A 21,566-nucleotide genomic window follows, 5' to 3' on the forward strand; every position below is an offset into this window, starting at 1 on the left:
TGCATCGGTACTTTAAGCAGTAATATTATTATGCTTTTGCTACTTCAATGATTTGTATGGTTCATTGCAGGCGCTGGATTTATCAGGTCAATGTTCTTATATACATATGCCCCAATGGAACCACTTTTTAAGATTATCTCTTATGGTCTCAATTGCTTAATGTTGTGACGACAATATCATACGTGGCTTGCGTTTATATTAGGCCAAAAAAAAAGTTGTTGTGTTGCCCTCAACCGTCCGACCCTAAATCCTGAAAAATCAGGGTCGCAATTTTTTTTTTTTTTTGAATGATGATTTTTACAGATTTGTTCAAAAACTCAATGTTTTTCACTTAAAATCATCAATATTTTATTGAAAGACTAGTCTTTAATTGATGTCTAACAGGAATCCAGAAGTCAAAATTGACAAATGTCCCCTAATTGAAGAAGCATTATTTAATATTTGAGGGGAATTTTAAAAACTGAAGGTTTAAAAAAAAAAAAAAAAATCCGACCGTCCGACCCAAATTTCCCATTTTCCCACTTGAGGGCAACACAACAATATTTTTTTTTTTTCTTATACATAAACAGGCACAAAATTATCACTATCTTATACCATTAGACAGCAACGGGTGACCCCTAGTAGCAGTTAGTTGTGTGTAACTATACTGTGCGCATAAAGTGTCCGAACACTTAAAAATAGCAATAATCTTAATTACCAACTTAAGAATCAATAGATCGATAATTTTGTTCTGCGTTTTGTGACACGTCATTCGGCACGTTGCGAAATTATTCCCTTATACAGATTTTAATGGAAGAAGATATCATACCAAAAGTGATATATTTGGAATATTTCTTCCTTTAGGGCGATTACCAACAGCTTTTATAACGGGTTCATTACAGCACGACATCTCAACACTCACTCGCTGTGCTCATAATTAATTAGCGTGTTTCGAGCAAAAAGTCTATGTAAATCTTTAACATTTTTGAAATACTCACCTTTTCATCCAAATTGGTATAAGTTGGACAAAAACGTCGCATTGTACCATATGAGGTAGCAAATACACAAAACAAAATTATCCATCTATTGACTTCTTCATTTGGTAATTTCGGTTTAGTGTCTTCAAGATGTTTCTTTTTGTTTTAAGTGTACGGATACTTATTGTGCGCAGTGCATAGTATATTGTAGATTGCTTACACGTTTGGGTCATTTATGTAACACATCTCTCTGCTTTGCTTACACGTGTGGGTCATTTTAGGTTACATAATCACTTTGTTTACTTTGATTTTACGAAGATTTCCTTCTGTTCTTATCAAATATTTCAAACATTACAATGTTTTGTGGCTTTATCATCGGAGATTTATTTTCATTTATTTTCTAAAAAGCAACATATGTCAATATCCTGTCATAAATATTGGGCAGTGATATTTCCTTCAGTTGGCTATCTTATTTATCTTTTTTTTAAATGAAATATGAGCGGTGTATGATATTAATGTTGTACTAGTGATGTATCATCTTCTTTATGTATCACTATAACACAATGTGACATTGAAAGTGAATTCCACGAGATAAGGCCAAAAGTTTGAATACCAATGAACCTATTACTTGGTGTTAACAGACACGGTAATACAGTTGCTGACGAGCACGTATCTCTTGGCTAGAGAGATGATTTCTGATTAATTTACTCTTCACATTCGTTCTTTTCTGCTTGAAGAGATATGGCGAAGTGGTATCACTATTGACATTCTATTAGTCAGTTATGCTGGTTTCATACTTTCTGCCGCTTGCCGCTGCGCGGCGTGACGCTTCAGTATGCCACTTGCATTTGTTTGCAAGCGGAGCGGCACACCGCTGAGCGGGAGCGGCATGACTCTGAAAGCCACTGTTGCCGCTAAGCAGCGCTTCAAAATCTTATTTTGTTTTCATACGTTAGACCGGCACCACTCGGAGTTGACTTGAATTCAACTCCCAGCGGTGCTGCCTTGCCGCTGGTCACCGCCAGTTTCTGGTGCGACTGCGCAGTGAAGCAAAATCATTTTCAGAGCGGCAAAGCGGCAAGCGGCAGGAAAGTATGAATCCAGCATTAAAGTTTATTAAAAATGAACTGGACAAGTTTGGACTGGATATAATGGGCTATTCCAATTGAAATCCTTACACCCCCTTTGGAAAAAATCATGACCGCAATTTCCCACACATGATTGTAGATTTCAAATGGAATCATCCATTTAGGTAGCCTTATTTGCAATTCATACCCCTCAGTGTGGAAGTAAAATGTCATGTTTACCACAGGGGTGATGGATTTCAACTGGAATAGCTAAAAGAAATACTTACACTAGATGCAATATTTAACTTGGTATTATAGAGCTGTCGTTCCAGAAGAGATGTCTGTCTACATTTCCTGCATATATTTGTATGCTTAATATACCTGTCAGAATTGTGATTTTCAATATATGTCTTATGTATTATGACATATTTTATTTCCTGAACACGGAAATTAGCACGCTTATGAAATAAAAATTACATTGTTTTAATATTGTTAAAGCATATAACTAGGCATATCACCTCAAAAATAAGCGCAGCAGAAACACGTTATTTAATGTTTCTACATGAATGAGCTTTATTAAAGCATCAAAAATCAAAAAACGGAATTGAAATCGGTCAATGCATTGTGATGTAGTGTCAATTTAAAGATGCTCGTAAATGGAATAAAAACCTGCCACAAAATGGGTGTAATGACAAAATTGGCACATTCCGAGATTTTGACGGTTTATTTGGACGCTTGCTTGAAAAAGCAGCGTTAATTTAAGTATCGCAGGTTAAATGCCTATCTTTCCTGACTTCGTTAAAGAAAACAAAATTAAAAAATCTATCATTGAATAATTATAATAAATTAACCAAATGTACTATTTTAGCAATTTCGGCCAATCTGCAGACAAATTAAAGCTGAAAAAATGACTAAGTCAGGCTAATTAATATGCAAAATTGATCCCAAATAGCAAACCGTACATGATATCAGGGTGCGGTTTTTTTGCACACATATGTATACAAAGTTCTTTCAATTGATAACAAAAAATACACGAAAAGTAATTAATTATGCAAATTAGCTAATTACAGCTAATTATGTATTCATGATATTATTATGTAAATTAGGCATGAGTAATTTTGGTGTTTTTTAAAATATTTAATGAATGTCTATTCATTCAACATAAATTTGTCAAGTATGAACCTGTTACGATGTTGAATAAAGAAACTGCAGTTAATTACTTAAAAATAATACAAAAAATACAAAGTTTGACATTTTGATGGTGTCTGGAATAGAATTTTCTTTTTTACTGTCAACATGGTATGTGTCACCATTACTCAAAGCCAAATCCGAAAAATAAAAATAAAAATTCATTTGCAATGAGACTTTAAATTAACATTTTGTTATCTGGATTAACGTGGGAGGGCAAATGGTAAAAGGAATCACCATTGCACTCTAGCGCGTATACAAAACTAGTATGGCCTTGGACACACACAATAGCTTAAAGCTATTGTGGTTTGGAAAACTACTCCCTATGGAATATCTTTGATAATATAATGTTTTATCTAGTTTTCCTCAAGTGCTTCATTCAATGTCGACGGAAATAATTTACATGCTAAGAAAGATTAGTATTTTAGCTAAATGGTGGTAGGTCAGACTATTTCAATAGGCCAATATTTAATGATTTATGAGCGATCGTCAAAAAATCCATAAAACAGGCAGTAATTCTTGAACAAAGCAAAATTTAATTTTGTCGGATTCAATGGTAGCTTCAGAAAGGTTTCACATACCATATATTAAAAATTCAAACAATTGGGATAAATGGAACTTACTAAGGAAATTCATTTTTGACATTGATGTTTTCCAAAAATCAGCCGACTTTGATGCGCGCGCTTTTTAATTCACTGTTATGCTTGCATGCACAGTGTGGCAGAATTATTGTGCAGCCACTGTGACATACCTAATATAACGATTAGGTGTATCTGTGTCAAATATCCTAATCATAGATTTGCAAAGCAAACAATGGAATGTTGGATTGTAATTATCGGGTATATTGGTAGGGAATTTTATTAGTTATATGAAGCTTATAATGTAATTATCGAGAAAAGCTAACATCCTACTTCGATTAGATGTGTTGCTTAGATGTAATAATTATATAACTGGTAATAAAGAAAGGGAAATGGATTTAAGGTATAAGATAAAATAAATGTTTTTGCACCTATATGGAAAATTATCTACTGAAAAATCAAACTGCGTAACCGTCTACTTTATAACAACAGTAAGCATACTTTAAACAACGATATAAACACAATTTGTCGTACATCAGGTGAGCCCTGTGGAGATTTAAGCATACATTAAACAACGATATAAACGCAATTTGTCGTCTATCAGGTGAGCCCTGTGGGGATTTAATCAACACGTCAAGCGTAAGATTTCTCATGTAATTTAAGGAAACTTCTATGCCTAGTGGGCACATTACTTAATAACGACCCTTCCACCTAGTTGTTGAAAGGTCTTTATGACCTGCCTTGCCACTGTAAACGGGCGTAAAATTTCCGCAACTAAAATAAGGGGGAAAAGTGTTTTATAACCAGGGTTAATATATAGGAAGCAATTTTACACGTCTACGCTACTCAATTTTAGTACACTCACCGGAGCGCTTTCACCGGATCAACCGGCGTCTTCAGCGGATGTTATTGCTCTGAAGATTTGTTGTTGCTAGTGTTGCTAGGGTTAATATAGTTTCTAAACGACCCTTCTACCTAGTTTTTTAAAGGTCTCAATGACCTGCCTTTCCCCTGTAAACGGGCGTAAATTTCCACAACTAAAATCAGGGCAAAAGTGATTTATAACCCGGGTTAGTATAGCTTCTAACCAGGGTTTAAATTAAAGGGACTGTGATAGACATAGCGAAAAGAGCAGACGAGAAAATGTCTTATTTGATCACAAATTGTCTTCACTAATCATTCATATCAAGTTATTTTCTTATGATCACCTTATAATATTTGAACAATCTACAATGAGATTGACAATTGACATTAGCGAGTTTTCGTTTTGGACGACGGATGATTTTGCCAATGTTGACATTTCCTGTCATGTACGCATGCGTCAACTGCGAGGATCTGGTTGTTGTGAACAACTTTTTCGACGACGGTCGTGGTAATTAATTCTTACCGTCGCAGAAGCCACTGTCATCAGAAATGAAAACTATTATACTGGTAGTACGTACTGGATTTGTTTGTCAATCTCTTCTCCGTGTGCCACATTGAGGATCATAGAAGGCAGGAAGAGATCATCTGGTGGCTTGCCCTTCATATTATACAATGAACGACATTTTGCACCAGCGGAATAGCCATTCGCGTTCGGTATAGACGAATCCAATTTCACGCATTCCTACACCTCAATGGAAGCCATAGCTGGGTTCCCCCTTAGGTATATTCCACCTAAAATGTGAAATGACGTGGCCTTGTCGGGATATTAAACTGCGTTCCATCACCTGTGTTACACGTAGACAAAAAAAATTATGAAAGCTTACAACACAATACAATTCAACATTGATTTTTAAACAGATTCAATCCACCCAATTGGGCAGTAAGAACACCCACCAGTTTTGTGCAAACGGGACCCAGTAATGGCCGTCTGAATTCTGACCATCACTTGGCTCGTTGGATTCGTCTATAGAGTGGAAGAAAATGTTAATAACAATGTCGATTTTTCACCTTTTCATACATGTACTTTACAACGGACGGCAACGTTGCCAACAATATCGTTTTTGCATAATGTTGATTTAATCTTGACTTATATCTTAAAGTAACTACCGGTTTACGAGCTTATTGAAACATTTGCTAACATTCATTCTAAAGTGTTTTATACGAGAACGATACGGCATGCTTGATATCACTGCTCTATCCCACTTCAAGTGATATTTTCATGATTAGGTAAGGGTGGGTTTTTGGAATATGTTTAAGGTAAGGATCCTTTTTTAGAACTAAGACGAAGGTTGGGGCTAGGATTAATATAGTGGGTGACGTGATGAACAACACAATATTAAATTTTTAGCATTGTTATATATCTTTTGCGTTGATTACAGCGTTATTATTTGATCCACCATTGATCCACCATTATTGTTGCTTCAAGCTGACATTTATCAACCTAATGCGATTTCATATGCTTTTGATTTTAATAAAATTACTTTTTTTAATAATAACAACAAAAATACTCATCCTGATGATTCATTTGATAAATATATGTTTGGTTTCTTACTTTATTGTGTTGCTGCAGGTCCTATTCAGATACGGTATAACAACCAAAGACGACTGAAAAGGCTGTTGAACTCAGGTAAGTCTAGACGAAATGAAATTTGCTACCGAAACGAGGTGCCCTAACCAACTTGAATCCCACTTCGGAAATTATAAGACTTCCTGACTTTAATCAGTGGAAAAATAATGTAATACTCTCGAGTTTATCTTATCGTGATTAAATTTCATTCTCAAACGTACGGTTTTCAATTTTTCTTCGCCGATATACACAATGGAGTTACTGTAAAATGTCGTTGTCAATCATAGAAACGTGTAATTTGAAAGACATAAGTGTGATAAAAAGAAAATAAGAAAATGCTTTCTGAAAATGATGAGTGCAGGTACATGTAACAAACGCTTTAAAGACATGCTGTCAGTATCAATAATGCATTTTCACCTTACGTTAAGGGATGGGGTATGAACGTTTGGACAGTATTTATGATTTATGTTACATGAACTACACCAACTATTGTGTGTGAGACTTGCAATGGGTCGTCAAGTCACATTGTTTACGACTTTTATATCTGATAACATTTTGGGGCAATTTAGTAGAAAATCAATATTATGTACATTTACCATTAAAGAGAAATGTCAAAAACAATTTATTTTGGGTATTCATGTTGTTATACATAGACAATCATAGTATTCTGTATGGTTTTACTACCAGCAAGTTTTACGATTTACCGTTACACTTTGATTAGGTTTCCCATTAATACTGTTTTCTATCGGTTTAGCATAATTTACTAATAATATGAATCATTTTTTCACATATATAGGATATTGGGTTTTAATAGTTGTAAGTTTTATTATGCGAATGAAAACTACATTTGAAGTTGTACATATTTGATTTTCGAGTCACATGTACCTATATTACATCAGTATGATATGTCACTTAGAAATATAAGCGTGTTTTTCACAACAAACAAAGGGAACAAACACAAAATCAAACGTAATGAAACAAGCGAATACTATAGACAAAAAACAACAACAAGAAACAATGAAACAAGCGGCAGTATCTCTTACTGTAGATCAGTGATCTATAGAAGATCAAACATATATCGCGGTATTTTAAGAAGTCTTGATTCATTTATGACGGCATATTGACCCTGATACAATTATTATCTTTAAGCCTAGGAGCGTTCTTAGTATTGTCAGATGCTGCTGACCTATATTATTGTGACTAGAAAGATATGGTGAATTGATTAATGTAGAAATGGAATGCCTGCCAAAGCAACCACTATTTCTTAATGCTAAATCTTGTCTAGGCCTGTGAGAATGAAATCGCGTTTAAAACAAAATCACAATGTTGGTTTGTCTGCGTGATTATGCTTCATATTTATAACGTGGTGTGGTTATTGTATCAAACAAAACCAGTCTTCGTTATGGTGTCGTTGCGAGAATGGTGTATTTTAGATTATTGTCTTCCCGAAGAAGCCAAATCGGCATTGGAAGTTTACAATGCATTGTGGGACAGTTTGTCCTTTGACCTATTGAGAAAATTCAGAAATATTGGGTTTTTGTGCGTAAAAAATATAATCTAAAATGTTTTACAATAATTAAAACAAATATGAAAAATATTATTATTTTATAAATTAATTATTGAAGTATTTGTAATGGTAACATTATGACAATAATAAGTAAATTAATAATAATTACGTCAATTTCCCTGATATGTCAGAGGTCAAAGTGTCCCAAAAACCGGAAGTTATATTAAAATAGCGATTGAGCTTATTACAAGCAGATACTGATTTTTTCCAGGGAGATAGTCTTCTCTCAACAACATTGATATCAGGAGCGTAAACAACATTACAAATTCAACGAGATAACTCTCGATATCTAAAAAAACGTTATTAAAGTTCTCAACATATCGAGCAAATATAACAGATTTTTGTAAACCACATACACTGTATCAGATTTGGTTTAGCTTTACACGGGTATAGATGACTGTTATAAAGTAAACATCTCAAAAAAAGCAACTACCCCCCCCCCTAAATAATGGCCATTATTCAACAAGGGGCTATTGTATTACAAATCTGTAAAATGCGTTGGAAGCAGAATTTATTTCTGCGCATTTTGACACTTGACACATTTTGACATTTGATATGATAGCTCAGAAAACCATAAAACACCGGTCAATTTAATGTAGTGAGGTCCAGATTTGAAAGTTGCACTTACTATTGGGCGAAATTAAATTTAAAATTTAAGTAAATAGCGCCCTCAATTTTCACACATATATACAGTTCATAGAATAAGAATTACCACAAAAGGTAAAATAAGATGAACAATTATTTGATTTAAAAAAGAAAATCTAAGTTAAAAATATCTAAAAAAATATCTAAAAAAATTCTAGGCTTAAGTGTCTACCCCTTGTAAAAATGCAAACAAGATTTAATATAAATAGCGCCATGAACACTTCAACTTTGCTTAAAAATAAATACAGTTCTATAATATGCCATCAAACAACCGTGCTTTACAGATTTGTTTTTAAGGCCGCTACCGACTCCGAGTATTCGAGTATTAAAACTCCGAGTAAAATATTTGATGTAACATATCTATGCTGTTTAATCTACATGTATTCCCATTCTATTTCCAGTAATGTTTAAGTTCTAACGAACGTTCGATGACCTAAAATCGATAATACGTTACGTAGAATATCTTATTAAATTATTCTACATTCACCATAAAGTCTCTAGGATCCTTTAGTCATATGTACTAAAAATATGGCAAATCGATGTATGTTCGTATTTTAATCTCAAAATTGACGATAGCAAACAATAAAAAATATCGAGTAATTGCAATATCAATTTATTATATAAATATTTTGTAACCCATTTTGCGCCCTCAATGTCAAAAACCCTACATGTAGATACGAAATTTACCATTGTGCAATGTACACACGATCATTAATAGTGCACAATGGTAGATTTTGTATCTATTGTCATTGATATTGCCCAATGAAATGAACGTGTATGTGCCGCATTGCTATATGATCAATATTGCTACCTTGAAGAAAATACAAACAAGTATGGTTTGTCGAGCCTCACTGAAGCAGAGCGTTGCAGGTCCTTGCTCCCATGCTAGTTATCCTTTACATCTCTCGGCAGCACTTTAATGTATTAATTATCAATACTTTGTTACTTTAAATTAAGTTGTTTCGTTGATGGCAACACACAGATACCACTAATCCATCCATTCCGGATGCAATTTGCCTATCAATAATGACGCTTATTGGCAATAAACCTTCAAATTATACTAATAGCTTTTAAATGAACTGAAATGTCATGCTGACAGGCAAGTAATAATGAATGTGCGATTGACATTGACGAAGGTTTATACATCATTCCACCGTCGCAGTCATTGCCATCATCAATGCCACATCACCACCATCTTCACTACCATCAACATTATCACCAACATCCCTAACAACAACATAACGTCGCTAATCCCACCACACCACCTACGCTAACAACACCTTATCATCACTGCCATACTTCAAAATTTTCAAACTAAGTTAAAGAGATAATTAGAGTCACATCAATGCGGATAAAATGTGTATAAAACTCTCTTTCATCTCCAATACTGCAAATAAGGTGCCACTTTAAGTAAATCATGCACACAATGACAATATATAGCGAAGTGACTGTCAGGGTAAAAAAATGAATGTCTTTAAGCGTATCTTAGAAACACGAGCTGGCGTACTCTGTTTTTACACATGTAAAAACACGAAGACAAGAGAGAAAGAATAGTGAATTTACTTGAATCGAGGGTCCCTATAGGAAATAGATATATCGTGTATCAGATGGAAACCATATCCATTGATGAGTAAAATGCCCTTTGTACAAATTTATTTCCCATAGAATCTATAAATAGATTTATTTTAAGGATGATTACAATAACAATTACAAGGAACCTTTCTGTACAAATATATACACACTAAAATAAAAGTATTGCAATATCTCTCAACAGAGGGTTTCTGTTCAAAATTAGTAAGCACTCGGTTTATATCAATTTTTTTATATGTCAAGACTATTCTCACGAAATAGGTAATACTAGCCTAGTTACAAGGCGAAATATTGTTCAATTTGATTGTAGAATACATAGGTAACAAGAGCTTCAAATGGCGGACGTCCAAGAAATTGTCTAATGCAGAGAGGGCGAGGCTTTTGATTCAGAGAATATCCGGAAGGATACAGTATATGAACCAAAGTGTTTATTTGGCTTGGATAAGCTGCCCAGGAAGTTGCACATATTGGCAGACGAAACCGACATGGACAGAAGACAGAAGTATAACAAAGATTTGGAGACAGATAAAGACCGAAAATCTTTCACTGCAACAATAAGGTCACGTGACAATAGGTAAACATCCTCATGATGTGAATAAAAATCATTTGTGCGTTACTCACGTGACCTATTATGGCAGTCAAAGATTTGTAGGTTTTTTTTCAGTCTCATAATCTTATAGTATTTATGTCCTCTTTCCAAGTGGGTTTCACACCTTACCCATGCCAAACAAACACACTGGCACCAATACTGAAGCCCTCGGGGTATTTTCTGTACCAAAACTTCACCCTCTCTGCGTTGGTTGATTTTTTGCACTTCCGCCATTTTAAGTTCTTGTAACTTGAGTATGTTGCCACCAATTTGAACACCTTTTCACCCTGTGACTAGATTAGTATAATCTGTTTCATGGAAAGAATCTTGACATATATTTTTTAATGTACAATCGATAGGATCCGATTTTTAGAAGAAAGTCAGAAACCCTCTATTTTGAAGATACTGTATTATGTTTAGTGTGTGTTCATCCACTTCCACTATACTTACAACAAAATTCGCAATGGTTCACTTCATTATACAGAATATCATTATTATACACTTGAACAAACACGATATGTGGATATTTTGTAAGGATTCGGAATTAAAAGATTTGGTAAAATCCGGACGATTCAAATTACATTAATGTTAAATCACCTTTGGATCCTCTTTGCTCTCCGTCCGGAATAACCGTGCCGTTGCCCTCTCGGATCCGTACGACAAACGCTGATTATGCATACTAACGACTAAATAACAGAATTTTGCATGAACGTCAAATACAGTCAAACACATGAGTATTCACAAATTGTGGATTAACATCCATTATACGTAAGGAATAGAGTACAATTTGCTTATGAATTCAGTACTTAAGGAATGAATGAAACCGGGAATTTAAAACAATATTTAGAGATTAATTTAAGGCAGTGAATACGTTTTACCTACAATGTTTTTCGCACAGAAAAAAACCCCTCAACCAATGCCGGTTTGATAATGGTAAATAGCAATTTAATTTCTTCATAATGGGATTTGCATTCACCCACTTATAATGGAAGACAATGAGCTATTCCAGCTATTTCTACCGCCGGATTCTCATTAACATATTGTACAAAAAGAATGCTAATAACAATGTAATTTTCTACCACCGGTATTCCATTCAGCTTTACTCAGAACACAGTGGCGGAACCATACATGTATGAACTTTCTGGCAAATGAATTAAATATTCAAAACAAATCTTCAACACAGGGAATGTGAATTTGAAATGGAGGTTACCTGAATGGGTGATTCCATTTTGTAATCTACACTCCCTGTGTGGAAGATTAAGGTCATGTGTTCCATATGGGGCGCATGGATTTTGACTGGAATAGCCCAATAACAGTATTTGTTTACAACACGGAGAAATTTAATATACAACGGTCGACAATGTTGACAACAATAGTGTTTTTCTACCGCCCGATTCTCATTAACATATTGTACAAAACGGATGTTAGTAACAATGTAATTTTCGGCCACCGATATTCCATTCAGCTTTACTCAGAACACAGTGGAGGAGCCATACATGTATGAACTTTCTGGCAAATGAATTAAATATTCAAAACAAACTTGAGGTCAGCCATCTAGTCCCTTATTTCTGCCTATCATTGAAGTGTACTGAGGCCTGACAGGTTTGACACTCACTATTTACGTCTGCTTGCTTATTTTTGTAGTGTTTAATATCAATGTAACGAAGGGAGGGGGATAAACCCCCTAATTTTCAATTATAAACGCCATATATCGTATTATTTGGTACTTATATATAGCTATGGGTCTCCGGTATCCAGTGATGGCAAAATAACATCCCTCACATAATATCGCTATGACGCAATACCCTTGGAAAATAGGTAGATTTTGGCTATGTACAAAAGTATAGGTAAAATTGAGTTTCGGCTCAAAATGCGACCATGCGGCTACGAACATGCGATTTCAACAAATATTCTGCTAATTATAAAAGAAAATGACTATTTCAAACTAACTGGCAAATAAAAAAGTCAATATTTCTTGGAATAATTTCACAAGGATGAAATGAAATGGATTTTACTATAGACACCTATGCTGAGCCTCACCAACCCCCTTAATGGTAATTTTTGATGGTCAGTCCTTAACCCCAGGTAAGATGTTGGGATAAAATTGTATCACTAAAGTGAGCGCAAAGGATAGCTCTACGATTAGCTGAAGTTGTTTGAACGAAAAGACTCGCATGTTTTAAATAACGAATGAAACCCCTCTTTTTTAGCTCTTGTTAGCAAACTATATCCAGAGTGCATTGCGTTTAACACTGCTTTGCCTAAGATCTGACATCTTCACTGACATAAATATTGGAAACGACACTTAGCTGTAAGAAAGTACATTATATCCTCTTGAACGTTAAGAGGAAGTGGGCAGGCTTTACATTTTTGTTTGTCCATATCTGACAGAGCTATTTGTTTTATGTATACAGTATAATACAATACTGCGCCATAGTCTAGTGTCAGTGTCATTTGAAGCAATGTTTAACGACAGTAAATGGACACGGCGTGTCCTCTTTCTTTCTTAACATGGGGACCCCTGTATGAGACAGCGCTAAAAGTCATAGAATGTATTAAGGAGCTGAACATGATGTACTTACTTATTAAGACCACTGATGCGCATATAAACAAGAGAGGATCTTTTCCCACATAGTTTGACTTAAAATGTCAGGCATAAATAATATATCAAGAATAGTCCAGGTTTTATATTTGTCATACCCTTCAGTTAACCCCTCACTCATGTTTTAAATTTCATGATGTAAATCTGGGAGCTACGACTCAAAAACCCATAGGACGGAGGTTAAAAATAGTCGCCAACACTCGAGTGAAGATCCCCTTGCCTGCAATGCATGATTGCATTGAATGAATGCATGTCTGTTCAGGTTTGTGAATACCTTAAAGTGCAGTAACACTTAGTGAGAGAAGTGGAAGATTTATTGACTAAGTTCGATGGTTAAAGCATGGAATAATAACAAAGTTATAGTTTCTTGCATTCTGTAGATCTTCTGACTTTATAAATCCATTTGATTGCCTAATTCGAGCCTCATACCCAATTCTTTCTAAGAGTTAAGAGCTTTCACGAACCACTTTAACACTCTAAGGTATTTTGATATTCCCGTTCACAAATTCATGCGTAAAGACATTTAGATATTCCAATCATGCATTAGAAGATGTTGTTCTGAATGATGTTAACGTATATTTACCTTTGGTACCATTGCAGCGTTAATAGCAAAATTTGGAGTGTATATGCTGTTTTATTTCAACATCTCATCATTTGTAGTTAAACCATTTTAGTGTAGATAAGTAGGTGAATGTGAATGGGTTGATGACATTACGTACTTTTTTTTCTAAAAACATCTAAAATGATAAATTTCAGGAAAACGTTAAAGGTTGACGCATGTATGGATTAATGTACACCTTTAAGTGATCTGACGCGAAGCAATAGTACTACTTGTTATTTCCTCGTGTAAATCTTTTTGAAGAGGCATAGAGACTTCTCACTAATGTAAGCTGCTTATACGGCACTTTTGCTTCCTTTTCCGTGTGAATTAAAACACCGAAAGTAGTTCCACACGTTCAATGTATTATAACTTTAATGGCATCGTAACTTACAACTTGCTGTTTAAATAATTAACCTACATAATTATCTATATTCATTAATGAGTCAACTTTGATATATTTTCAAAAGGACTGTTAAAACGACTCTTGAAGTTTAATCAACTTGAATAAATGCAGTTGATAGTTATGATGTACCTTTTCAAAATCTGATTTTTATATAAGACTACGGGCTTATTCATGAGCAATATCGGAAGGGACGGATGTCTACACATGTTCTCCAGAAATGCCTAGTTTGTAGGAAACCAGGATAGCTTCAATTCGAAGTCATTGTCCTCCAGCTCCTTGTGTGGGCCTATCCAATGGAATCCGAACGCTCAGAATGAGCACCACAGTGGGTTTATTTCAATGTTTAAAAAGTAAAGCATAGATACTTTGATAAATCTTCGATAAATCTTCGATAAATTTCTTTATTGTACGCAAACTTCAAATTTTATCTGCCTCAGGTCCGGGCCAGCTCCCGGAAGCCTTGAAGATTTGCTTGCAGACTTCTTTGTTAATTCATCGCGAGGTGAATAACTTTGTGCCCCGATATAAATCTTGCTGCCACAGCATCTCATTCTGACTATGAACATATATTTATTTACCAATCGATATTTTCTGGACAGAAATGTGAGATCTTCTTATGATCATACCTTCTGCAAGTTTACATAGATAACAATTTAGAAAAGTAAACTGCACAGTGGCTAAACCGATTCACTAAGATTGACAAAAAAGAAGCATCACCGTGTGTTAAGTAAACTGTACAGTGATAGACGTGAATGAAGAAAATACTCATCCCTCTATGGCACATTAGCTTCAAATCACCGTGGTTATTGACTATTTAATTGATTACATTTGTTTTATAAATTGCTATTTAGTAAAATAGCACACTATAGTTATTAACAATTATAGGAATAAATATGTATGAAGATGAGAATCAAATATATCGGGACTATTTCCTTTGCCCCAGGGAAGAATTATACGCTTGGGTTAGATTTCATTCAATGGTCACGTTGCTTCCAATAAAATAAATATAATACGTACAGCAACGTTACGTCAAATGAACGATGTACTCAATCTCAGAGCTTTTCATCTCAGGGGAGCGACTAAGCCATGTATTTGATGCATTGCTAGAAGTTTGGTGTGCTGATATGTAAAAAGATGTCAAGAGTTGGAAGAATACTAGTTACCACGTCACAGTTTTTATGCGTGCTATTATGTAAATGTGTTTTCACTTGTCTTTACTTTCATGGTATTAATTCCCAATTCTATAGAATTTCATTCACCTAAACTGATATACCATTTAACACTTCAGTATATGGTATAATGTTAGCCTCATTCCCTTGCTTTTGTATTGCCTTATATAGGTATCGTATTTACGTAAAATATATTTTGTACTCAAATAATATTTCCCATGTCATGAAAGTAGGTCAGAAGTATATAGGAGAGAGCGGACTTGGGTTATTTTTAGCAAATTTCCCTGGCAACTTGCAGATAAAAAACAAAACATTCCAAGCACGCACTCGGCGCAAAGTGTAACGCTTGCGATGCGCAGTGGACGCACGGTCCAGTAACCTAATTTGATTGAACTGCGCATGTTGTTTTCACCGGTACTTGGTTGTTTTCACCGGCATGACGTAGCTCCGTCCCGGCCTTATTATATATCAATCAGAACATTGTCGTTTTTACCATTTTGGTTTGGAGTAAGGTGTCTTCTTATCAGCATTTTCCTCACGTTTGCCAAATTATTCATATCGCAGATACCGAGATCTAAAAGTCTCTTTAAGATTTGCCTCCCAGCAAGTCAATAATATTTATCTACTTCGTCATGAATCTCAAGCATTGACCAAATTTAAAACGCATTTAATTGAATTGACAAGCAATCCCTTTCAACCACGATCATGGCTTATTTTCGTGCCATCAATCCTATTACATGCGCAACGGTAAATAACTAACCTGGAAAAAGCAGTGCTGCTTGCCAACTGTTCAATTAATTCGACGCAATCTATATATTTCAACTGGATTACATATCATCTCATTACGATCATTTTGTGTTCTGGTATACAATTCAAGTATATTACAATAAATTTATTATGGCAATGAAACAGCAATGTTAATTTTCTACTACCTGTAATATCATTCATGTATAGTACAATAGATAACAATGTAACTAAATAAATCTGGTTTCTCAAAACAGCTAAAATAGCTCACCTTTGGGTAGCTTTGTTAATTTCACGTCGTTTATCCACCTTGAATACCATTCACGTATGTGCGAGACAAAAAAAAACGCATTTCGCTACTGTCACGATGTTTAATATGATAAAAGTAAAAAGTGTGACATGTTTCCAAATTTGTCGAACCACGTGGTAAGAACCAAGCAACCTGTATAGTGCATTTTCCAACCGACATAATTTTTAATAAGACAAATGTGGGAAGTGTCATACAAAAATGTGTAGGCTTTCATCCATCTGGGTATGTTGAAATTAAGATTTAATTTAAACCTGGTCAACCATACACACCTATTTTTGACGGACGAACCGACGTTGCGACGTTGCGACTGAAACCTTCAGTCTTCAGCTGGGTTGTGATGCAAATGACCTTGAGTACCGGACACTTCCGGTATAGATGACATACGTTTCCATGTATGTTGGACCTCATCGAAATAATCAAGCAAACCGTTTAACATTTTAGCCGAGTGGAATATTTGAATTTCTTGGAGGTCTGCAATATAAATGCACCTGTTATTTCTGCCCTCTCATTTAAAAACAAAGTAGATGTATTATCAAGGTTTATTATTCACATACACCACTATATATTATGACGAAAGTGTTAAAGTTAACATACAAAATCACAATATGTTATTAAATAGCCTATTATGTGGAAATGTCAACCTATATGTCTACATATTCATTAAGAAGTCACCTTGCATTTAAATTTATTTCCAAAGTACTTTTGTTGAAGTTAAATTGAATAAATACAGTTGGTAGCTATTTAAATTTGATTTTTATATAAGTCTTGGGGTTTATTCGCGAACAATATTCGAGAGGAAATCTAACCGAAATACTTAGTTTGTAGGAAATATTTATTGTACCCATACCCAAATTTATATCTACTTCAGGTCCAGGGTAGCTTTTTTTTTATACTTGCAGACTTCTTTGCTAATCCATCTCCAGAGGTATATTCTTCATTTTGTGCCCCGATATAAATTGTGTTGCCACAGCATCACATGACGGTGAACACATATTTGCCAATCAATATTCTCTCTACAGAAATGTGAGATCTTTTTTATGATCATACCCTCTACATATCACTTGAGCAAGTTTACATATGATAACAATTTAGATTTAAGTAAACTGCACAGTGGCTAAACCGATTCACTAGGATTGACAGAAAAAGCCTCATCGTGTGTTAAGTAAACTGTACAGTGATAGATGTTTTTAAGTGAATGAAGAAAATACTCGTCCCGCTATGGCCCATTAGCTTCAATCACCGTGGTTATTGACTATTTAATTGATTAAATTTGTTTTATAAATTGCTATTTGGTAAAATAGCACACTATAGTTATTAACAATTATAGGAATAAATATGTATGAAGATGAGAATCAAATATATCGGGACTATTTCCTTTGCCCCAGGGAAGAATTATACTCTGGGTTTCGATTTCATTCAATGGTCACGTTGCTTCCAATAAAGTAAAATATAATACGTACAGCAACGTTACGTCAAATGAACGATGTACTCAATCTCAGAGCTTCTCATCTCAGGGGAGTGACTAAGCCATGTATTTGATGCATTGCTAGACGTTTGGTGTGCTGATTTGTAAAAGATCCTCGGACTCAGCTTGTATGCATATCCTTCTGTTTTAAATTGTAGCACTTAGGTATAAACTATAGACAGACATGTAAACTAAAATATATATCATTTTAACTTATTTCATTCAGACAATCTTCGTCTTGGCATTTTCTTTTATTTGAAAAGATTTAAATGATTTAAATTTATTCAAAGGAATAGCTGTTAAACTAAGATAATTACGACGGATATTTTAATAAAATTGACAATATTGTTGGACTCTATTATCTTTAGGTGAATATTTCATGACTTATTCATGGGCTTTTGATAAACCAGAACTGATTCATATCCTATATTTGTGGACTCAAATGCACCAGTAGAACAAATAGCAAACAAAAACCAGAGTGCAGTGATCTAAAAAATGACGTCATGAAATCGGCATTGAAGCATTTCCATGTTTACATTTGAAATTCATACATCCTTTATGCATGGAAAACATGACCTTAACCGTCCATACAGGGAGTGTGAATTTCAAATGGGTATTTGGTATTCTACACCTCTTGTGTGATATGTTAAGGTCATAAGGGTGTACGGATTTCAACTGGAACAGCCAATTAGGGATGATGGCTGGATATAACTGATCGGGCCCGTCAATGTGTACCCTACTCTTGCAGAAACTGATATTTACTGAAACTGTTATTTATTACGCACCCCTCAATTTTTATATACATCATTTTGCTTTCCAATAAACGGTCCCTTCTGGGGGGTAACGGACACCATTGGACGGACAACCCAAAAATTTGCATAAGTATCAGAAGTCTATCTCAACATATACTGTATAGTGTGACATTTATGAGTGCCTTAATCTTTGTGGAAAGTTTAGTTTACTCCACATTCATGTGCAATGTGCTAATCCAGTTAAAATCTATATGGAAGACATGGTCTTAAAAAGCCACACAGGGTCTAGATGTCAAATGGAGTCACATATTCAGGTATTTAAAGCCTTATTTATTATATATAATAATGTCCAACCATATTGTCTTTTTTTTATCAAAATATCCGTCGTAATTGTCTTCGTTTACCAGCTATTCCTTTCTTATCATTTAACTCTTTTCGAATAAAAGAAAATGCCAAGACGAAGATTGTCTGAATGAAATAGATTTAAATGATATATTTTAGTTTACATGTCTGTCTATAGTTTATACCTAAGCGCTACAATTTAAAGCAGAAGGACATACATACAAACAAGCTGAGTCCGAGGATTCGTCCAACCATTCTTGACATCTTTACAAATCAGCACACCAAACTTCTAGCAATGCATCAAATACATGGCTTAGTCGTTCCCCTGAGATGAGAAGCTCTGAGATTGAGTACATCGTTCATTTGACGTAACGTTGCAGTGCGTATTATATTTATTTTATTGGAAGCAACGTGACCATTGAATGAAATCGAAACCAAGCGTATAATTCTTCCCTGGGGCAAAGGAAATAGTCCCGATATATTTGATTCTCATCTTCATACATATTTATTCCTATAATTGTTAATAACTATAATGTGCTATTTTACCAAATAGCAATTTATAAAACATATTTATTCAATTATATAGTCAATAACCATGGTAATTGAAACTAATGGGCCATAGAGGGACGAGTATTTTCTTCATTCACTTAGAAACATCTATCACTGTACAGTTTACTTAACACACGATGAGGCTTTTTTCTGTCAATCCCGGTGAATCGGTTTAGCCACTGTGCAGTTTACTTAAATCTAAATAATTATTGTTATCATATGTAAACTTGCTCAAGTGATATGTAGAGGGTATGATCATAAAAATAGATCTCACATTTCTGTACAGATATATATATATATATCGGGGCACAAAATGAATACTATACCTCTGGAGATGAATTGGCAAAGAAGTCTGCAAGTGAATCATCAAGGTTTCTCGGAGCTGGCCACGGACCTGAGGTAGATATAAATTCGGGTATGGGTACAATAAATATTTCCTACAAACTGAGTAGTTCAGTATTAAATTTCCTCTCAAATATTGTTCGCGAATAAGCCCCAAGACTTATATAAAAATCAAATTCAAATAGCTACCAACTGTTTTTATTCAATATAACTTCCAGTACTTTGGAAATATATGCAAGTTGACTTCTTAATGAATATGTAGACATATAGGTTGACATTTCCACATAAGCTACATAATAAACATATTGTGATTTTGTATGTTAACTTTAACACTTCGTCATATAGTGGTGTATGTGAATAATTAGCCTTGATAATACATTACATATACTTTGTTTTTAAATGGGAGGGCAGAAGTAACACGTGCATTTATATTGCAGACCTCCAAGAAATTCAAATATTTCACTCGGCTAAAATGCTTAACGGTTTGCTTGATTCTTGCGATGAGGTCCAATACACATGGATATACGTATGGAACGTTCCATATTTGTCTTGTCAAAAAATTATGCCGGTTGCAAAATGCACTATAAGTTGCTTGATTCTTGCCATGTGGTTCGCCAAATTTGGAAACATATCACACTTTTAACTTTTATCATATTGAACATCGTGACAGTTGCGAAATGTTTTTTTTACTGAGTTCGCATGCCTTTACCTTCATGGTATTTATTCCCAGTTCTAACACCTAAACTGATATACATATATCAGGAACTTGAACCATTTCACACGCTAGTTTGTAGTATAACGTTAACTTCATTCCCTTGCTTTCTGTTGCCTTTTTAATATGTTTTCTGAAAATATATGTTTTTACTCATGAAAAGTTCTCATGAAAAGTGGGTCAAAGTATAGCTATATACATTGGTGCCAAATATAGCGGTATTTGACGTTTGATATTGAACATTAGGGGCTCTTTTCGTAGTTTGTGTTACAAGACGTACGAGATTTCATCAGAATTCTGTCTTTTTTTTCAATTTTTTGTTTGAAGTAATGCGCTTTCTTAACAGCAATATCCTCACGTTCGCCAAAATATTCATACCTTAGTTACTGAGATCTAAAAGTCTCTTTAAGATTTGCCTCACAGCATGTCAATAATATTTATCTACATCTTCATGGATCTCAAGCATTGACCAAATTTAAAACGCATCTAATTGAATTGACAAGCAATCCCTTTCAACCACGATCATGGCTTATTTTCGTGCCATCAATCCTATTTAATGCATGACGATAAATAACCAACCTAGAAAAAGCAGTACTGCTTGCCAACTGTTCAATTAATTCGATGGATTCTTTTTCCCGGGAATCTATTTCAACAGGATTACATATCATCGCATTGCAATCATTTCTTTTTGTACTGGGACTTATCAGACTCTAGTTATATTACGATGTTTCAAACTTGATGCAATTCTTTCTCGAAACTGACTTTTCACTACGTTCAGTAAACTGATTGTATTTGGTCATTGGTTTTAAATCGCAACCCAAAGTACTCGGCAAAGTATAGCGGCGCTAAGTTGCTTCCGTTGTATTTGGTAAGTATAGTTTTGATACTTTCAAAATGCGTCGTT

General features: G+C 34.6%; 1 protein-coding gene across 3 annotated transcripts in view; it reads left to right on the forward strand.

Moving 5' to 3' along the window:
* LOC140159270 (metabotropic glutamate receptor 3-like) overlaps nt 1–21,566 on the forward strand; it is a 175,202-nt gene that overhangs the window by 109,795 nt on the left and 43,841 nt on the right. For all 3 annotated transcript variants that reach the window (XM_072182684.1, XM_072182685.1, XM_072182686.1), the window contains one exon: nt 6,284–6,340. The gene's annotated coding sequence lies outside the window, so the exon portion shown is untranslated. The remainder of the gene's footprint in view (nt 1–6,283; nt 6,341–21,566) is intronic.

Source organism: Amphiura filiformis, chromosome 8 (genome assembly GCF_039555335.1).
Source record: "Amphiura filiformis chromosome 8, Afil_fr2py, whole genome shotgun sequence".
Lineage (NCBI taxonomy): Eukaryota > Metazoa > Echinodermata > Ophiuroidea > Amphilepidida > Amphiuridae > Amphiura > Amphiura filiformis.